The sequence below is a fragment of the Triticum urartu genome, chromosome 5 (genome assembly GCF_003073215.2).
Source record: "Triticum urartu cultivar G1812 chromosome 5, Tu2.1, whole genome shotgun sequence".
In the NCBI taxonomy this organism is placed as follows: Eukaryota; Viridiplantae; Streptophyta; class Magnoliopsida; order Poales; family Poaceae; genus Triticum; species Triticum urartu.
Window position 1 is genome coordinate 207,125,855 of NC_053026.1, and position 20,261 is coordinate 207,146,115.

Below are 20,261 nucleotides of genomic sequence, written 5' to 3' on the forward strand. Positions count from 1 at the left end.
CCTGCCACGAGCCTCAATATTCATCGGACCACATACATCAGTATGTATGATTTCCAACAAATCTGTTGCTCGCTCCATTGTTCCAGAGAACGGAGTCTTTAGTCATCTTGCCCATAAGACATGGTTCGCAAGCACCAAGTGATTCATAATCAAGTGATTCCAAAATCCCATCAGCATGGAGTTTCTTCATGCGCTTTACACCAATATGACCTAAATGGCAGTGCCACAAATAAGTTGCACTATCATTATTAACTTTGCATCTTTTGGTTTCAATATTATGAATATGTGTATCACTACGATCAAGATCCAGTGAACCATTTTCATTGGGTATGTAACCATATAAGGTTTTATTCATGTAAACAGAACAACAATTTATTCTCTTACTTAAATGAATAACCGTATTACAATAAACATGATCAAATCATATTTATGCTCAACGCAAACACCAAATAACACTTATTTAGGTTCAACACTAATCCCAAAAATATAGGGAGTGTGCGATGATGATCATATCAATCTTGGAACCACTTCCAACACACATCGTCACTTCACCCTTAACTAGTCTCTGTTTATTCTGCAACTCCCGTTTCGAGTTACTAATCTTAGCAACTGAACTAGTATCTAATACTGAGGGGTTGCTATAAACACTAGTAAAGTACACATCAATAACATGTATATCAAATATACTTATGTTCACTTTGCCATCCTTCTTATCCGCCAATCACTTGGGGTAGTTCTGCTTCCAGTGACCAGTCCCTTTGCAGTAGAAGCACTTAGTTTCAGGCTTAGGACCAGACTTGGGCTTCTTCACTTGAGCAGCAACTTGCTTGCTGTTTTTCTTGAAGTTCCCCTTTTTCCCTTTGCCCTTTTCTTGAAACTAGTGATCTTGTCAACCATCAACACTTGATGCTCTTTCTTGATTTCTACCTTCATCGATTTCATCATCATGAAAAGCTCGGGAGTCGTTTTCGTCATCCCTTGCATACTATAGTTCATCACGAAGTTCTACTAACTTGGTGATGGTGACTAGAGAATTCTGTCAATCACTATCTTATCTGGAAGATTAACTCCCACTTGATTCAAGCGATTGTAGTACCCAGACAATCTGAGCACATGCTCACTAGTTGAGCGATTCTCCTCCATCTTTTAGCTATAGAACTTGTTGGAGACTTCATATCTCTCAACTCGGGTATTTGCTTGAAATATTAACTTCAACTCCTGGAACATCTCATATGGTCCATGACGTTCAAAACGTCTTTGAAGTCCCGATTCTAAGCCGTTAAGCATGGTGCAATAAACTATCAAGTAGTCATCATATTTAGCTAGCCAAACATTCATAACGTCTGCATCTGCTCCTGCAATAGGTCTATCACCTAGCGGTGCATCAAGGACATAATTCTTCTGTGCAGCAATGAGGATAAACCTCAGATCACGGATCCAATCTGCATCATTGCTACTAACATCTTTCAACACAATTTTCTCTAGGAACATATCAAAATAAACACAGGGAAGCAACAACGCGAGCTATTGATCTACAACATGATTTGCAAAATACTACCAGGACTAAGTTCATGATAAATTTAAGTTCAATTAATCATATTACTTAAGAACTCCCACTTAGACAGACATCTCTCTAGTCATCTAAGTGATCACGTGATCCAAATCAACTAAACCATGTCCGATCATCACGTGAGATGGAGTAGTTTTCAATGGTGAACATCACTATGTTGATCATATCTACTATATGATTCACGTTCGACCTTTCGGTCTCCGTGTTCCGAGGCCATATCTGTATATGCTAGGCTCGTCAAGTTTAACCTGAGTATTCCGCGTGTGCAACTGTTTTGCACCCGTTGTATTTGAACGTAGAGCCTATCACACCCGATCATCACGTGGTGTCTCAGCACGAAGAACTTTCGCAACGGTGCATACTCAGGGAGAACACTTCTTGATAATTAGTGAGAGATCATCTTAAAATGCTACCGTCAAACTAAGCAAAATAAGATGTATAAAAGATAAACATCATATGCAATCAAAATATGTGACATGATATGGCCATCATCATCTTGCGCCTTTGATTTCCATCTCCAAAGTACTGTCATGATCTCTATCGTCACCGGCATGACACCATGATCTCCATCATCTTGATCTATATCAATGTGTCGTCACGTGGTCGTCTCGCCAACAATTGCTCTTGCAACTATTGCTATCGCATAGCGATAAAGTAAAGCAATTATTGGGCGCTTGCATCTTATGCAATAGAGAGACAACCATAAGGATTTTGCCAGTTGCCGATAACTTCAACAAAACATGATCATCTCATACAACAACTTATATCTCATCACGTCTTGACCATATCACATCACAACATGCCCTGCAAAAACAAGTTAGACGTCCTCTACTTTGTTGTTGCAAGTTTTACGTGGCTGCTACGGGCTTAGCAAGAACCGTTCTTACCTATGCATCAAAAACCACAACGATAGTTTGTCAAGTTGGTGCTGTTTTAACCTTCGCAAGGACCGGGCATAGCCACACTCGGTTCAACTAAAGTTGGAGAAACTGACACCCGCCAGCCACCTGTGTGCAAAGCACGTCAGTAGAACCAGTCTCGCGTAAGCGTATGCGTAATGTCGGTCCGGGCCGCTTCATCCAACAATACCGCCGAACCAAAGTATGACATGCTGGTAAGCAGTATGACTTATATCGCCCACAACTCACTTGTGTTCTACTCGTGCATATGACATCTACGCATAAAACCTGGGCTCTGATACCACTGTTGGGGAACGTAGTAATTTCAAAAAAATTCCTACGCACACGCGAGATCATGGTGATGCATAGCAACGAGAGGGGAGAGTGTTGTCTACGTACCCTCGTAGACCGGAAGAGAAAGCGTTAGCACAACGCGGTTGATGTAGTTGTACGTCTTCACGGCCCGACCGATCAAGCACCGAAACTATGGTACCTCCGAGTTCTAGCACACGTTCAGCTCGATGACGATCCCCGGACACCGATCCAGCAAAGTGTCCGGGAAGAGTTCCGTCAGCACGACGGCGTGGTGACGATCTTGATGTTCTACCGTCGCAGGGCTTTGCCTAAGCATCGCTACAATATTATCGAGGATTACGGTGGAGGGGGGCACCGCACACGGCTAAGAGAATGATCACGAAGATCAAGTTGTGTGTCTATGGGGTGCCCCTTGGCCACGTATATAAAGGAGTGGAGGAGGGGGGAGAGGGCTGGCCCCTATGGCGCGCCCTGGAGGAGTCCTACTCCCACCGGGAGTAGGATTCCCCCCTTCCAAGTAGTAGGAATAGGAGTCAAGGCAAGGGAAGGGAGAAGAGAAGGAAGGAGGGGGCGCAGCCCCTCCCCCTAGTCCAATTCGGACTAGGCCTTGGGGGGCGCCCAACCTCTCCTCTCTCTTTCCCCTAAAGCCCAATAAGGCCCATATACTCCCCGGCAAATTCCCGTAACTCTCCGGTACTCCGAAAAATACCCGAATCACTCGGAACCTTTCCGATGTCCGAATAAAGTCGTCCAATATATTGATCTTTACGTCTCGACCATTTAGAGACTCCTCGTCATGTCCCCGATCTCATCCGGGACTCCGAACTCCTTCGGTACATCAGAACTCATAAACTCATAATATAACTGTCATCGAAACCTTAAGCGTGCGGACCCTACGGGTTCGAGAACAATGTAGACATGACCGAGACACGTCTCTGGTCAATAACCAATAGCGGAACCTGGATGCTCATATTGGCTCCCACATATTCTGTGAAGATCTTTATCGGTCAGACCGCATAACAACATACGTTGTTCCCTTTGGCATCGGTATGTTACTTGCCTGATATTCGATCGTCGGTATCTCAATACCTAGTTCAATCTCGTTACCGGCAAGTCTCTTTACTCGTTCTGTAATACATCATCCCGCAACTAACTTGTTAGTTGCAATGCTTGCAAGGCTTATAGTGATGTGCATTACCGAGTGGGCCCAGAGATACCTCTCCGACAATCGGAGTGACAAATCCTAATCTCGAAATACGCCAACCCAACAAGTACCTTTGGAGACACCTGTAGAGCACCTTTATAATCACCCAGTTATGTTGTGACGTTTGGTAGCACACAAAGTGTTCCTCCGGTAAATGGGAGTTGCATAATCTCATAGTCATAGGAACATGTATAAGTCATGAAGAAAGCAATAGCAACAAACTAAACGATCAAGTGCTATGCTAACGGAATGGGTCAAGTCAATCACATCATTCTCCTAATGATGTGATCCTGTTAATCAAATGACAACTCATGTCTATGGTTAGGAAACATAACCATCTTTGATCAACGAGCTAGTCAAGTAGAGGCATACTAGTGACACTCTGTTTGTCTATGTATTCACACATGTATTATGTTTCCGGTTAATACAATTCTAGCATGAATAATAAACATTTATCATGATATAAGGAAATAAATAATAACTTTATTATTGCCTCTAGGGCATATTTCCTTCAGTCTCCCACTATTATCAATGTGAATTACTTCAAAAATTGCAGCGTTTAAGACAAGGAAAAAATTATGTAGAAGAATATTATCAGGAATTACAAACTGGCATGATTAGATGTGGTATTGTTGAGGAGAATGAAGCTATGCTTGCACATTTTATGGGTGGATTAAATAGAGAGATTTAGACCATTCTAGAGTATAAGGAGTATACTAATATCACTCGTTTATTCCATCTTGCTTGTAAAGCTGAACATGAAGTGTAGGATCAACAGGCATTGGCGCGAACTAACTTTTCTGCAGGTCGATCTTCATCATGGACACCACGTGCATCCTCTACTTCCACTCCACCAGCACCTCCATCAGGTGCCACCTCCAGCCATGATACAAGAAAGCAGGCACAACCATCACTATCTGCCAAGAGCACACCTGCTGGACCTGCGCAGAGCTCTTCTTCTTCCATGGCATCAACAGGGCACATGAGTGATATTATTTGTCATCGTTGTAAGGGAAGAGGACATTTTGCGAGAGAATGCCAATCTCAGCGTGTGATGATTGCTACTGAGGATGGTGGGTATGAGTCCGCTAGTGACTATGATGAGGAGACTTTGGCTCTTATTACACGTGAAGAACACGGTGGAGATGATTATGATCATGAGACGCGATACATGGCTCCTGAAGATGCTGACAGGTATGAATGTTTAGTTCCTCAACGTGTTTTGAGTGTGCAGGTCACACAAGCTGAGCAAAATCAGAGGCATAATTTGTTCCGTACAAAGGGAGTTGTGAAGGAACGTTCTGTTCGCGTCATCATAGATGGAGGGAGCTGCAACAACTTGGCTAGCATGGAGATGGTGGATAAGCTATCTCTCACCACAAGACCACATCCACATCCTTACTACACCCAATGGTTCAACAACAGCGGCAAGGTTAAGGTAACACGTATTGTTCATGTGCATTTTAGTATCTCTACATATGCTGATTATGTTGATTGTGATGTGGTACCTATGCAAGCATGTTCCTTATTACTTGGTAGACCATGGCAATTTGATAAAAATTCTGTACACCATGGTAGAAACAATCAGTATACTCTTGTTCATAAGGATAAAAATATTACTTTGCTTCCTATGACTCCTGATTCCATTTTGAAAGATGATATTAATAGAGCTAATAAAGCAAAACAGGAGAACAATAAGAGTGAAAATCAGATTGTGGCAAAAGAATTTGAGCAACAAATGAAGCCTAATAATAAACCATCTAGTGTTGCTTCTGAAATTAAATTGAAAAGTGCATGTTTACTTGCCACCAAATCTGATATTGATGATCTAGATTTTAGCAAATCTGTTTGCTATGCTTTTGTGTGCAAAGAGGCATTATTTTCATTCGAGGACGTACCTTCCTCTTTGCCTCCTGCTGTCACTAACATTTTGCAGGAGTTCGCTGACGTCTTTCCACAAGACGTGCCACCGGGATTACCACCTATTCGAGGGATTGAGCATCAAATTGACTTAATTCCCGGTGCATCATTACCCAACCGTGCGCCATACCGTACCAATCCAGAGGAGACGAAGAAGATTATGCGTCAAGTACATGAGCTGCTTGACAAAGGTTATATCCATGAATCCCTTAGTCCTTGTGCTGTTCCTATCATTTTAGTGCCGAAAAAGGATGGTACGTCACGTATGTGTGTTGATTGTAGAGGCATTAATAATATTACTATTCGTTATCGTCATCCTATTCCTAGGCTAGACGACATGCTTGATGAATTGAGTGGCTCTACAATATTCTCCAAAGTTGATTTGCGTAGTGGATACCATCAAATTCGTATGAAATTGGGAGATGAATGGAAAACGGCATTTAAAACTAAGTTTGGTTTATATGAGTGGTTAGTCATGCCTTTTGGGTTAACTAATGCACCTAGTACTTTCATGAGACTAATGAACGAAGTTTTACGTGCTTTCATTGGACGATTTGTGGTAGTCTATTTTGATGATATACTGATTTATATCAAATCTTTGGAGGAACATTTGGAACGTTTACGTGCTGTTTTTATTGCTCTACGTGATGCACGTTTGTTTGGTAACCTTGGAAAGTGCACCTTTTGCACCGACCGAGTATCTTTTCTTGGCTATGTTGTTACTCCACAGGGAATTGAAGTTGATAAAGCCAAGATTGAAGCTATTGAGAGTTGGCCGCAGCCCAAAACGGTCACACAAGTGAGGAGTTTCCTTGGCCTCGCTGGTTTCTATAGGCGTTTTGTGAGAGATTTCAGCACCATTGCTGCACCTCTCAACGAGCTTACAAAGAAGGATGTGCCTTTTGTTTGGGGTACCGCACAGGAAGAAGCCTTCACGGTATTGAAAGATAAGTTGACACATGCTCCTTTACTCCAACTTCCTGATTTCAATAAGACTTTTGAGCTTGAATGTGATGCTAGTGGAATTGGATTAGGAGGTGTGTTATTACAAGATGGCAAACCTGTTGCATACTTTTCTGAAAAATTGAGTGGGCCTAGTCTGAACTATTCTACTTATGATAAATAATTATATGCTCTTGTTCGGACCTTAGAAACATGGCAACATTATTTATGGCCAAAGGAATTTGTTATACATTCTGATCATGAATCTTTGAAACACACTAAAAGTCAAGCAAAACTGAACCGTAGACATGCTAAATGGGTTGAATTCATTGAGACTTTCCCTTATGTCATTAAACACAAGAAGGGTAAAGAAAATGTTATTGCTGATGCATTGTCTCATCGTTATACTATGCTTTCACAACTTGACTTTAAAATATTTGGTTTGGAGACCATCAAAGATCAATATGTGCATGATGCTGAATTTAAAGATGTATTGCAGAATTGTAAGGAAGGGAGAACTTGGAACAAGTTCATTCTTAACGATGGATTTGTGTTTCGTGCTAACAAGCTATGCATTCCAGCTGGCTCCGTTCGTCTTTTGTTGTTGCAGGAGGCACATGGAGGAGGACTAATGGGACACTTTGGCGTGAAGAAGACAGAGGATATACTTGCTACACATTTCTTTTGGCCAAAGATGAGACGGGATGTTGAGCATTTTGTTGCTCGCTGCACTACATGTCAAAAAGCTAAGTCACGACTCAATCCTCATGGTTTATATATGCCTTTGCCTGTACCTAGTGTTCCTTGGGAGGATATATCTATGGACTTTGTTTTAGGTTTACCTCGAACAAAGAAGGGGAGGGATAGCATATTTGTTGTCGTGGGTAGGTTCTCGAAAATGGCACACTTTATACCATGTCATAAAAGCGATGATGCTGTTAATGTTGCTGATTTGTTCTTTCGTGAAATTATTCGCTTGCATGGAGTGCCAAATACTATTGTTTCAGATCGTGATACTAAATTTCTTAGCCACTTTTGGAGATGTTTATGGGCTAAGTTGGGGACTAAACTGCTTTTTAGTACTACTTGTCACCCCCAAACTGATGGACAAACTGAAGTAGTCAATAGAACATTGTCTACTATGCTTAGGGCTGTTTTGAAGAATAACAAGAAAATGTGGGAAGAATGCTTGCCTCATATTGAATTTGCTTATAATCTTTCATTGCATTCTACTACTAAGATGTGCCCTTTTGAAATTGTGTATGGTTTCCTACCTCGTGCACCTATTGATTTGTTGCCTCTTCCATCTTCGGAGAAGGTTAATTTTGATGCTAAAGAATGTGTTGAATTGATTTTAAAAATGCATGAGTTAACTAAGGAAAACATTGAGCGTATGAATGCTAAATATAAACTTGCTGGAGATAAGGGTAGAAACATATTGTGTTTGCACCTGGAGATCTTGTTTGGTTACATTTTCGTAAGGATAGATTTCCTAATTTGCGCAAATCAAAGCTAATGCCACGTGCTGATGGTCCTTTTAAGGTGTTAGAGAAAATAAATGATAATGCATATAAACTTGAGCTTCCTGCAGATTTTGGGGTTAGTCCCACTTTTAACATTGCAGATTTGAAGCCTTATTTGGGTGAGGACGATGAACTTTTGTCGAGGACGACTTCATTTCAAGAAGGGGAGGATGATGAGGACATCAATACCATTGTTACACCCACAGCCCCTGCTGCTATACATACTGGACCAATTACTAGAGCTCGTGCACACCAATTGAAGCATGGGACGAAATATACAAGATGCCACTTCATAAATTTCGTCCAGAGGCTATTCTAGGTGCTGTGTCACCTTATTATTGGTCCAGGCCCATGTATTTTCGAAGTACTTAAGTATAGGCTGTTTTTAGAGTCCGTATGTGTGGGGAAACAAGAGTTAGGGTTGGTTTCGGACCCCTCCACCAAGGGCCACGAAATTCCCCCTCTCTCCTCCATATATACAGCCCTTAGGGCATCGTTTAGACTTTGGGTTTTGTTTAGATTAAAAGTTCTCCATAGCTGCAACTTCGCGTACTTTGTTTTTGTCCAACGACCAGACCAAGACGTCACAGAACCCCACCTTGATCAATAAAGCTTTCATCTTATATTCGCAATATCCAGATTGCAATCTCAGTTTCTTACTTGTTCTTCGTTTGCTCGTAGGAAATAGACCCTCGTGGTCAGGTTGATCGTGCTCCGGCGTGGTCAATAACCCCTCGAAAGTTGGTTTAGTGATTGCTAAGGCGCGCCGTCTCGCACGTTCGTAGTTGGATCGTCAAGGTCGACTCCCACAGAAAAGATAGCCACCATCTCATCGAAACATCGGGACACCTTTACCTCTATCACCCTGTGACTCACAGATACTTCCAAAACCAGCTTGCAGGTGCCGATGATATCGTGCAGGTGACGCAACCGAGCTCAAGGAGGATCTCGATGAAGATCTTATTCGTTGTGTTGTTTCGTTTCAGTTGATCAGTAGTGGAGCCCAGTCGGGACGATCGGGGATCTGTAGCATTAGGGGTAGTCTTCTTTTATTTTGGTTCCGTAGTCGGACCTTGTTTGTATTTGGATGATGTAATGATTTATTCTTGTATTGTGTGAAGTGGCGATTGTAAGCCAACTATGTATCCTTTTCCTTATTCATTACATGGGTTGTGTGAAGATTACCTCTCTTGTGACATTGCCTACAATGCGGTTATGCCTCTAATTCGTGCTCCGACACGTGGGAGATATAGCCGCATCGTGGGTGTTACAAGTTGGTATCAGAGCCTTCCCCGACTTAGGAGCCCCCTGCTTGATTGAATCGCTGTCGTTGTTGAGTCTAGAAAAATGTTTTGAGCCTGAGAGGATTATATATATCGGAGAGTAGGATTATTTTTACTACTCAGTCCCTTCGTCGCTCTGGTGAGGCATCCTGACGTAGAGTTTTGACTCTTCTCTTCTCAAATTTCACAAAAAAAAAATTAGGATCACGCGGGTATCTTGGAATCGTTCCGATGGTTTTGTGACGAGAACACTGTTCTTGGTGCCTCCTGACATTTAGGGGTTGTGGCAGTGTCCCGGGGAGTTGAGCTCCGAGGTGTTGTCGTCACAATTTTATCGTTGCAATTCTGGAATACCTGAGCTTCATCGACATCGAAAATCTCTTTTATGCAGTTGTTGGTGAGATAACCTCGACACCACCCAGTACTGGGGCGGGAGTTCGGGAGTATTGCCATAACTCGTATAACGGATGCTTTTCGAAGGTGGAGGTAAATGATTTCCGAAGGTTTCTTGGTTATGTGTTGAAGGATGGATACAGTTGGATGTAGGATTTGCTAGTTTTGGGTGAGATATTATGCTTCCCCTGTATTCCCAACACCTGATTGCATAACCGGAAAATTTCGGGAGTTTATAAGTGGGAATTCAAGTAGCTCTTAGTATATCTTTCCGACAGATGTATGATATGAAATTGGGGTTCGACGTCTAGTGGTCCGCCTATCCACGGTTGGTTTTATAGTGGTCTCGTTGTGTCTTAAAGAGTCCTTGGCTATGCTGAATCGGGGACGCTTCATATGTCATGTGCACTGCCTTGTACATGATGGTGCTGTACGATCAAGCCCGTGTGGGCCCCACCACGAAAACTTCGGACGAAATCTCTATCATATGTTTGTTCCGGCTTATTTTGCAAGCCAATCCTTTGTTTTGTTTTGAGTTGTGGTATACGAGTTGCTTCGAAGTCAAATGTTGATTCCATACCTTTCCTAACTGGTGTTCTCATATTCCTATGGGGGTACTAATTCTTCTGGATCATCGAGATTGTCATGTTAATTCTTTTTCAACCGGCGTGTTTCTCTTTAAGTGGATCCGATCTTTTCAACATCCACAAGATCCAATTACTGTTCTTCTCAACGGTGTTTGCTTCATTTGTTCCAAGTTGTCTTTGTTTTCCCACCCTCCCACCCTTTTTCTTCAAGGACTCAGATTCCTTATTCAACTATCCATTTTATTGATGGGAAGTCTCACCATTCTTTTCCATCAATGTTCTTACCCGGTGGTTCTCATGAAGATGGTCTACTAGTTCAATATTCTCCATTCTTTTCTTCTCCGATGGATTCAAGTCAAGATTTGTCGATCATATCCTTTTATCGTGTCAAATGCTTATTTATGCCGGTGCACCTCTTAATCTTCCCCGCTTGCTATTCAATTGTTCTAGAGTGCTCAAGATATCTCATAGATTCGTGTTTTCCACTCTGCTTTCATTCAAGCTCTTTCAAGGATGTTATATCTTTTAAGCCATCTAATTCAACCGGTGAAATCTCTCTTTTAAATCATTTCAATGGTGTTTCTCTTGAGTGGGCCCTAACCCACAGGTCTTTTCCCAGGATCTTACCTGACTCTTCTTATTCTCCCGGAGTTATTCTCAAATCTTCTAAAGTTTGACGTAAGAATGAATTGTCATCAGTCATATGTCTTTCACCAAGATCTTCCAAATTCTTTCATCGTTGGCTCAACCTTTCCAATTGTCATCTCGGAGTATCTCAACAATTCATGGTGGTGTTTCTCTTCGTCATTCTCTGCTTTTGAAGACCGAAGGAGACTTTTCTCTCAATCTTGCTCCATTCTCTTCAAGATTCATGGTTCTTGCTTGATGCCATCCTCTAATAATTATTTTCGATTGTGAGAATTCTTTTCACCCATCTGGAGCATTTCATGAGTTGTTTCCATTTCTTTCCTCCGAAGGCCATCTTTTCAAATATTATTCATTCCAGCTTTCAGCTATTGTTCTCCAAATCATATCGGTGCATCATTCAAGTATCCTCTAATCATCTCATGATCTCTTCATTCACTTGTATCTAAATTCCCTCAGGTATCATCTTTCGTTTTCCAAATTCTTCCCGGTGTATTGTGCTTTTGCTATTTTCATGTTCAATTCTTACGGTGGTTCATTCAAGATTTCTTTTCCTTCGTTATCATATCAATTTATTCGTTGTTCCAATCCTACCGGTGGGTCTTTGAAGACCTTCTCAAGTTTGCGCTATATCTATCTTAATCCTTTTCAACGAGAATAAGTAGTATGCCAAATCTGTTGCTTGTCATCAAGCTACAATGGTGAAGGACACGCATAACGTGATTCTTATTCGTGTTTCACGCAAGTGATTAATTCCTTATCCCGGAGGTTCATCAAAATTCTTGATTTCATTTGATCATCTTTCTTTTCCGGAGTTCCAAGTTTTTCCACATTATCTCGTCGCGAAGCTCCATTTAAATCATCGCAAGGCTTCACCTTGTGTTTTCAACTTCTTTTTCCTTCTGTCTTGATCATCCTTTTCTGTTACCGGAGTTCTTCATGGATGTTCTACATGATGGTTCACCAATGATTTAATTCCTTCTCGAAGTGCTCATCAAGATTCTTTTCAGAGGAGTTCAAGCATTATTCATCTTGCATCCCAAAGTCCAATTCGTTCTATCTTATCTTTTGAGGTGGTGTTATGTCATTTTTGATAATTTTCCTTCGTCTTTCATGTTTCACAAGTTATCAAGAATGAGATATTTTAAATCCACCAATCTCTTCATTGGAGTTATCTTGGGTTATATTTCACCTAAAGCCTTCCCTAAGGATTGTTGCTATTATGGTGCTTATAAATGACCCAAGTTCTTTTATCCTCCCGATGAAATAGTTTCTCGCCTCCTTATTAATATCAATTCAAATCCATTGTTTCCGTTAGTGGCAGAATTTCACCTCATACTTTTGGGAAGTTTTATATAAGCCCACTACAAGCTTACTCTTTTCATTGTTGGTTTTCCAACAACTCCGTTCGACCCTGCTCCTAAGGATGCCTTTTCAAGCTCAATTGCGGCAGAAGTTGGCATTTTCTTCTTCATTCTTTTATTTCAATTATCTATCTTCTATTATTTCCTCCGAAGGCATTGTGACGTTGCTCTCTTCGACCCATCATCTTGTTTGATCTAGATTATGTTCCTTTCCTTGCTTATCCGTTTAACCGGAGTGTCGTGTTTTCATTCGAGCCCTCTCATCTTGTCAAGTTTTTCCTTCCATCTACAGTCGGAGTGCTGTCCAAATTATATCATTATTATTCCTTCTCTATCTTGTGTTAATCGGAGTGTTGTCGTAATTGATCCTTATCGTTCCTTGTACATCTTGTTTCTACCGGAGTGCTTGCATGTACTTCTTGTCCATTGCAACCCTTTTTCTTATGTCTTTCAACCTACAAAGTTCTAGTAATGTTCCTTGTTCCTCTTTTCTAACAGATTGTTTTCAACTTTGTTCATCTCCGTTGTATTCTTCTTTCAAATTGTTTAACCTCTCAAGGCTCATTGCTTTCACTCGTTTGTCAAAGAAGCAACTTAGTTTTACCTCTTCTCTTTCTCTTCCGTTTTCCCTCCGGTGCCATCCTAGATCTTGGGACGAGATCCTCTCGTAGTGGTGGAGTGTTGTAACGCCCCAAGACCGGAGCTTCAGATGCCTTCCAGGGTTTCCGGGTTTCGTCATGTGTTTTTCGTTTTGGTTCGTTGCATCATGTGCATTGCATCATGTCATCATGCCATCATTTTCTCAAAGCCAACTAAAAACTCACTTAAGTAAATTGCATGGATCTTCGGTCCATTTAAACCGAGGGAAGGGTGACTTCACTTTATAACATATCCTCCCGATATTAGGGAGCTATTATAAATATTTCCATTCTTGTGGAATTACCGTGACACACTTGCAATGTAACTCTCAAGTCTTTTCTGCTTCGAGTTGCTCCTCAAACCTTGCCATATATTTATTTCATCATTTTCCGGAGCTCCACCAAAAATCCGAACATTTTTGGACCTTCCTAACCCTCACTTCCTATTCAAACCATTTGATTTTAAATCAAATGAGTTTGAATTTAAACTTTCAAAAATGTCCACTCCATTTTTCTTGGAACATGTGCGTTTTTGCGAGTCCGGGAAATTTATTCCCGTGCCCAAACTCTTTCTCTACCTTTTTCTTTTCTTCCCTTTTCTTCCTTTTTCTGTTGTTTTTGAATAGAGCAAATAGAGGGAGAGAAGAGCCCAGCCTCTCAGGCCTGCCAGGCCTGCCCTTTTGCCTTAAGGCCCAACTGGCCCCCTCCTCTCTACTGGGCCTCCCTAGGCCCACTCTCGCGCCGGCCTCCAAGGCCCAACCTTCTTCCGAGGCCAGCCCGCATGCCCCCGTAACCCTAGGCCTCGATCCCACATCTCCCTCTCCCTTGATTCCTTCCCTCGCGCCGCCAGGAGAGGAGACACCGCGCTCGATCCCCATCTCCCTCAATCCCATCTTCCTCTTGCTCTCTCCTCTCGATCCCTCCAGGCCCTGCAGCCTCTCTCTCCCTCTCGGGCCATGGCGCTCGAGCTCCACCTCCTCGTCCCCATGCCCGCTACAGCAGAGCAGGAGCTCCGGCGCCCACCGTCCTCCACGAGCAGCCAAGCCCCGCCATGGCCGCGCCCCTGCTGCTGAGGCCCTGTCGCCGAGTTCCTTCTGCTCCCTCTGGCAACCCCGCCATCCGACCGTCGCCCTGCCTCTCCTCTTGCTTCTCCGCGTCGCCCTCAACCCGCCTAGACGTCGCCGCCGACAGCAGCAGCTGCTGCACCCTCTCGTCGTCGAGACTCGTCATCCCCGCACTCCTGTCGTCTTGCCGGACGGGGAGAAGTTGCCTCGTCGCCGGCCAGAACAAGCCATTCCCGACCTCCTCACACCAGATCCAGCAGTGTCATGGCCTCGCCTCTACTTCGTGGTCGCGTTGACCTGAGGCCGTCCTCCCCGACGCCCTTGCTGCTGCTAGATCATCTTAGTGCAATCAGGAGTACCATGGCCTCCGCCGAGACCCTCGGAATCGTCAAGATCGCCAAGTGCAGGATGACCCACGAAGCCCCCTGGACTCCATGTACCACAACCATTGTTTTCCGTTTCATCTCTGTCGAGACCAAGAGGACGCCAAGTACCAGGATGACGACGCCCTGTCAAGTTCATCTACGTGTGTGTACCACTATGCCGGAGACCTTGGATGCGCCAAGTTCCACTACAAGATGTACCACTACCGTCGCACGAACCGAGACCAGCAAGTCCGAAGACCCTAAGTACCACGACAGCTCCGAAGTGATTCCAAATTCCTTCAAGTTTCCTATACCGATGACTCGAACGGCTACGAAAGTGTACCACTACCATCGAATCGCGAAGACTCCGTGGACGTCAAGTTCCGTGTCGTGACCCCGAACACCTACGAAAATGTTGTACGACTACTTCTGTCGCCGAAGACCCGTGTACAACTACCATCACCGAAGGCCGTCGAGTGAACGTCAACCCACATCGTGTATTTGACCAAGTTCGATGACGACCTCCGAGAAACTCGGATTCGCCAAGTTCTACTACCGTCGCCCTCGGAAACCTTGGATTCGTCAAGTACCTCTCCGAAAACGAATGTGAATCACTACTTCCCTCGAAGACCCGTGAACAACTACTTCCACTACGAACTCGTTCCGCCCGAAACGCATGCTTCGAAGGTATAACCCCGAGACGACGTCCGTGAACGAATGCTTGCGATGGTTGAGATGCTCATGCTTGCTCCGTGCTCGAATTGTCGGTGCACGTTGCCCCTCTTTTGCCTTGTCACCGTCGTCGACCCGTGGGAACCCGGTAACCGGGATCACCCCACCATCTTTTGCACGCTCCCGCCACACTTTTTTTTGCACCGATGTCTCAATGATTTGTCGGAACCGGAACGTTGTCGTGGCACCGTTTCGTTATCGTCGCCGTGGCACCCCTTTTGTTTTCCGCCACGATGAAAAATGCTTCATAATGCTCTTGTTAACATTTTCATAAAACCTCCATAAAACTTGCACATGTCATCCGCATCATGATAACAACATTTAAAATGTTTAAAATTGTTGTTGCATTAAATTACTAAGTCATATGGGGATTTACCAGATTTGTTGTTTGTTATATCCGGCCCCATTTAAATTGTTTAGATGGTATAGTTTTGTTATGCTTCACCTCTTGCCATGTTTAAACAACATTTAATATTGTTGAGTACATAACCGGGAGAGAACTAAATAATTGATGTGGTGTTTTGTCAATATGCAACGGAGTTGCATATTGAGCTCCACTTAATTTGTAGGATTGCTCGTGCACTTTGCCATGCCATGCTTCATTAAACCGGACATGCATCATACTTGATTGTGCATCATGCCATGTTTATGTGATGGTTGTTTACTATGTTGTTTGCTTCTTTCCAGGTTACTTCTCGCGTTAGCTTCGGTTTCGTTCCGGAGTTGTGAGGATTCGTTCATCTACGTCCGTTTGTCTTCTTCTTGGACTCGTTCTTCTTCCTTGCGGGATCTCAGGCAAGATGACCATACCCTCGAAATCACTTCTATCTTTGCTTGCTAGATGCTCGCTCTTTTGCTATGCCTTTGCTGCGATACCTACCACTTGCTTATCATGCCTCGCATATTGCCATGTCAAGCCTCTAACCCACCTCATCCTAGCAAACCTTTGTTTGGCTATGTTACTGCTTTGCTCAGCCCCTCTTATAGCGTTGTTAGTTGCAGGTGAAGATTGGAGTTGTTCCTTGTTGGAACATGGATATTTGTTGGGATATCACAATACCTCTTATTTAATTAATGCATCTATATACTTGGTAAAGGGTGGAAGGCTCGGCCTTATGCCTGGTGTTTTGTTCTACTCTTGCCGCCCTAGTTTCCGTCATACCGGTGTTATGTTCCTTGATTTTGCATTCCTTACACGGTTGGGTTATAATGGGAACCCCTTGACAGTTTGCTTTGAATAAGACTCCTCCAGCAAGGCCCAACCTTGGTTTTACATTTGCACTAACAACCTATCACCTTCCCCTTGGGTTCTGCAGACTCAAGGGTCATCTTTATTTTAACCCCCCCCCCTCTCGGGCCAGTGCTTCTCTAAGTGTTGGTCCGAACTGAGCTGCCTGCGGGGCCACCTCGGGGAAACTTGAGGGCTGGTTTTACTCATAGCTAGTCTCATCCGGTGTTTCCCTGAGAACGAGGTACGTGCGACTCCTATCGGGATTTGTTGGCACATCGGGCGGCTTTGCTGGTTTAGTTTTACCATTGTCGAGATGTCTTGTAACCGGGATTCCGAGTCTGATCGGATTGTCTTGGGAGAAGGAATATCCTTCGTTGACCGTGAGAGCTTGTGATGGGCTAAGTTGGGACACCCCTGCAGGGTTTTGAACTTTTGAAAGTCATGCCCGCGGTTATGGGCAGATGGGAATTTGTTAATGTCCGGTTGTAGAAAACCTAAAGCTTAACTTAAATTAAAATGCACCAACCGCGTGTGTAGCCATGATGGTCTCTTTCCGGTGGAGTCCGGGAAGTGAACATGGTGTTGGAGTTATGCTTGAACATAAGTAGTCTAGGATCACTTCTTAATCATAGATTCTCGAACGTGCTTTGCCTTCTCTTCTCGCTCTCATTTGCGCATGTTAGCCACCATATATGCTAGTGCTTGCTGCAGCTCCACCTCACATACCTTTTCCTACCCATAAGCTTAAATAGTCTTGATCGCAAGGGTGTGAGATTGCTGAGTCCCCGTGACTCACAGATACTTCCAAAACCAGCTTGCAGGTGCCAATGATATCATGCAGGTGACGCAACCGAGCTCAAGGAGGAGCTCGATGAAGATCTTACTCGTTGTGTTGTTTTGTTTCAGTTGATCAGTAGTGGAGTCCAGTCGGGGCGATCGGGGATCTGTAGCATTAGGGGTAGTCTTCTTTTTATTTTGGTTCCGTAGTCGGACCTTGTTTGTATTTGGATGATGTAATGCTTTATTCTTGTATTGTGTGAAGTGGCGATTGTAAGCCAACTATGTATCTCTTTCCTTATTCATTACATGGGTTGTGTGAAGATTACCTCTCTTGCGACATTGCCTACAATGCGGTTATGCCTCTAAGTCGTGCTCCGACACGTGGGAGATATAGCCGCATCGTGGGTGTTACAGGTCCATCCATGGCGGGGTCCTAGCTAGAGCGCGAAATCGTCGGAGGGGAGAAAGGGGAAACAAGGCAAAGCTCACAGTGAGGGCGGGGGACGGCTTGGGGAAGCCGGGGACGCAGTGGTGGCGACGAATCGCGCGGTGGGGGTCGTCGGGGCCGAGGGGTCGACGACGAGGTAGAGGACGGTGCAGGGGCTTCGGGCTCCCACGGGCAGCACCAGTCGAAGGAGCGCTCGTCGATGGAGCGGGCGGACTCGGTGTCACGGCGCGGTGAGGTCGGGGGCCGCGGGATCGACAGCGATCGTGGCGACGGCGGCTCGTCCACGTGTGCGGGAGAGGATAGCAACGGAAGGAAATGAAGGTGGGGAACTAGGTTTCGTCCACGAGGTCGAGGCGGTCTTATACTCCTCCTGCGCCCCTGTAGCGTCGCGGTGGCGAGTATCCACCGGCGGCATCGCGCACGGACGGCTAGGGCGCGCATACGGCCATTGGTGAACAGGAGGAAGGAGCAGGGAGTTTAGGTGGGCTGTCCTGGTTGTCCTGGTGGCCAGCTGGGCCGAGGCCCAGCGGGGGAGGGGGGATTTCTTTTGCTTTTACTTTATTTTTCTGTCTTCGTTTTTCTTTTCTTTTTCTTAATTTTCTTTTTACTGTTATATTAAATTTTAGTTCTTATAAAATACATAAGTTGCACCTAAAATAGTATTACTAATTATGCCACTACCGCAATTAACTTTTGCACCTAGCTAAAATAGTTTAGTATTTTGTAAAAGATATTAGGAGTATAACTAATTGTTTTGCTGATGTTTTAATCACTTTAGGGTATTTAATTATTTTATAAAGATGTTGTTTCTCCACCAATAATATCCATGATTTATTTGTCACCTTAAGATCATTTTAGTTTTGACTTTTGAAAACTTTAATTGTTTGACCTGACTTTAAATTTGAAATTTGAACGGGATTCGAATCATCGCAAGATTAACAACAGTAATCGTGGTGATGTGGCATCATTAGCGGAGGGTTACTATAGCGTAACTATCCGGGCGTCACAGACGGCAAAGATCATGAAAGACCAAAGTTTTTGATTTATCTTTTTAAGTCAATAGGTAAGCCGCACCATTAAGAGGGGTTGATGTAATGTTTCGAGTGTGGGGATCATGCTAAGTTCACTTCATTTCATACACCTGCACAAAAATACAAATACACATCAAATTCATCATAGCAATCCAAATCTTCAAATATACATCTTCTCTTGTGCCCCTGTATCTCGGGGGTCCAATGGTTTCCTTGGGGGGGGGGGGGGGGCGATCTGCGGGGTACCGGTAATGTTGCCTCTTTCACGCACCCTTTTTGTATTTGCCCGATCTACACTTTCACCAAACACTCTCAAATCTTCATGATTCAAATAGGATCGTTCGATCTACACTTTCACCAAAGGAAATCTGGATCCCCATACCTGTGCTTACCGAGGTTGTTACTCTTCGAGTTTGGAGGCTCCTTAGCGGTAGGAGTGTTTATGAAAAATTGATATGTGATTTGCCCCAAAGTATGTGAATGTTTGGAGGCCGCCTTAAGGTCTACCACGAATGGTTGGGAATCGCCTGGGCGGTGATATCTCAAGGAGAATAGGATGAGACTTTTTGTGATGTTGGTGTACATTCATGGTAACACACACCCCTCGAACGGTGACTAGCTTCCCTCCAATGAAGTGAACGTCGGGATACATACTAGTCTTTGGAGTCTTCGGTTATCCCTAACCCTAGGTCTTTACTTGTGGTTTACTTTGGTCATTTGACCTTGCATTCATCATATACAATTTTGAAATGATCGAATTGGTCAACTAGAGGGGGAGGGATTGAAAAGGTAACTACAAAATTTTAGCTTAACTTTCAAATTTTAGGGTAGATGCAGATAAAGTAAGTTATCTAGATATGCAATCTATGGTGAGAACAACATATACGGAAAGCAAGCTAATACACTAGATAAGCAAGACCAACAAGATATCTTGCAAGCAAGCACAAGTAATGGTACGGAAACAGATTAACCACACAAGTCAGCGATGCGGATGTTTGCCAAAGTTCACACTCTTTTGGGAGTGTTAATCTTCGTTGGAGAAGTGCCCAAGCCAAAGCTCCGAAGAGCCACTAAGTGGATCACACTAGTCTCCCTTTGAGTCGTGCCAACGGATGAGCCTCAAATCACTCATGGTTGGTCCTAAAGGCGACCACCGGACCTTTACAAACACCCATAGCACACCACAACAATAGGAAGCTTAAGGGCCTTGACTCCTACTACCTAGGAGTCCCTGATCTCCAAGAGTAACAAGTTTGATGAATAACAAGTATGGGGATCACGATTTGGTTTGATGGAATCGTAGATCGGGTGATTCTCTTTCAATCAT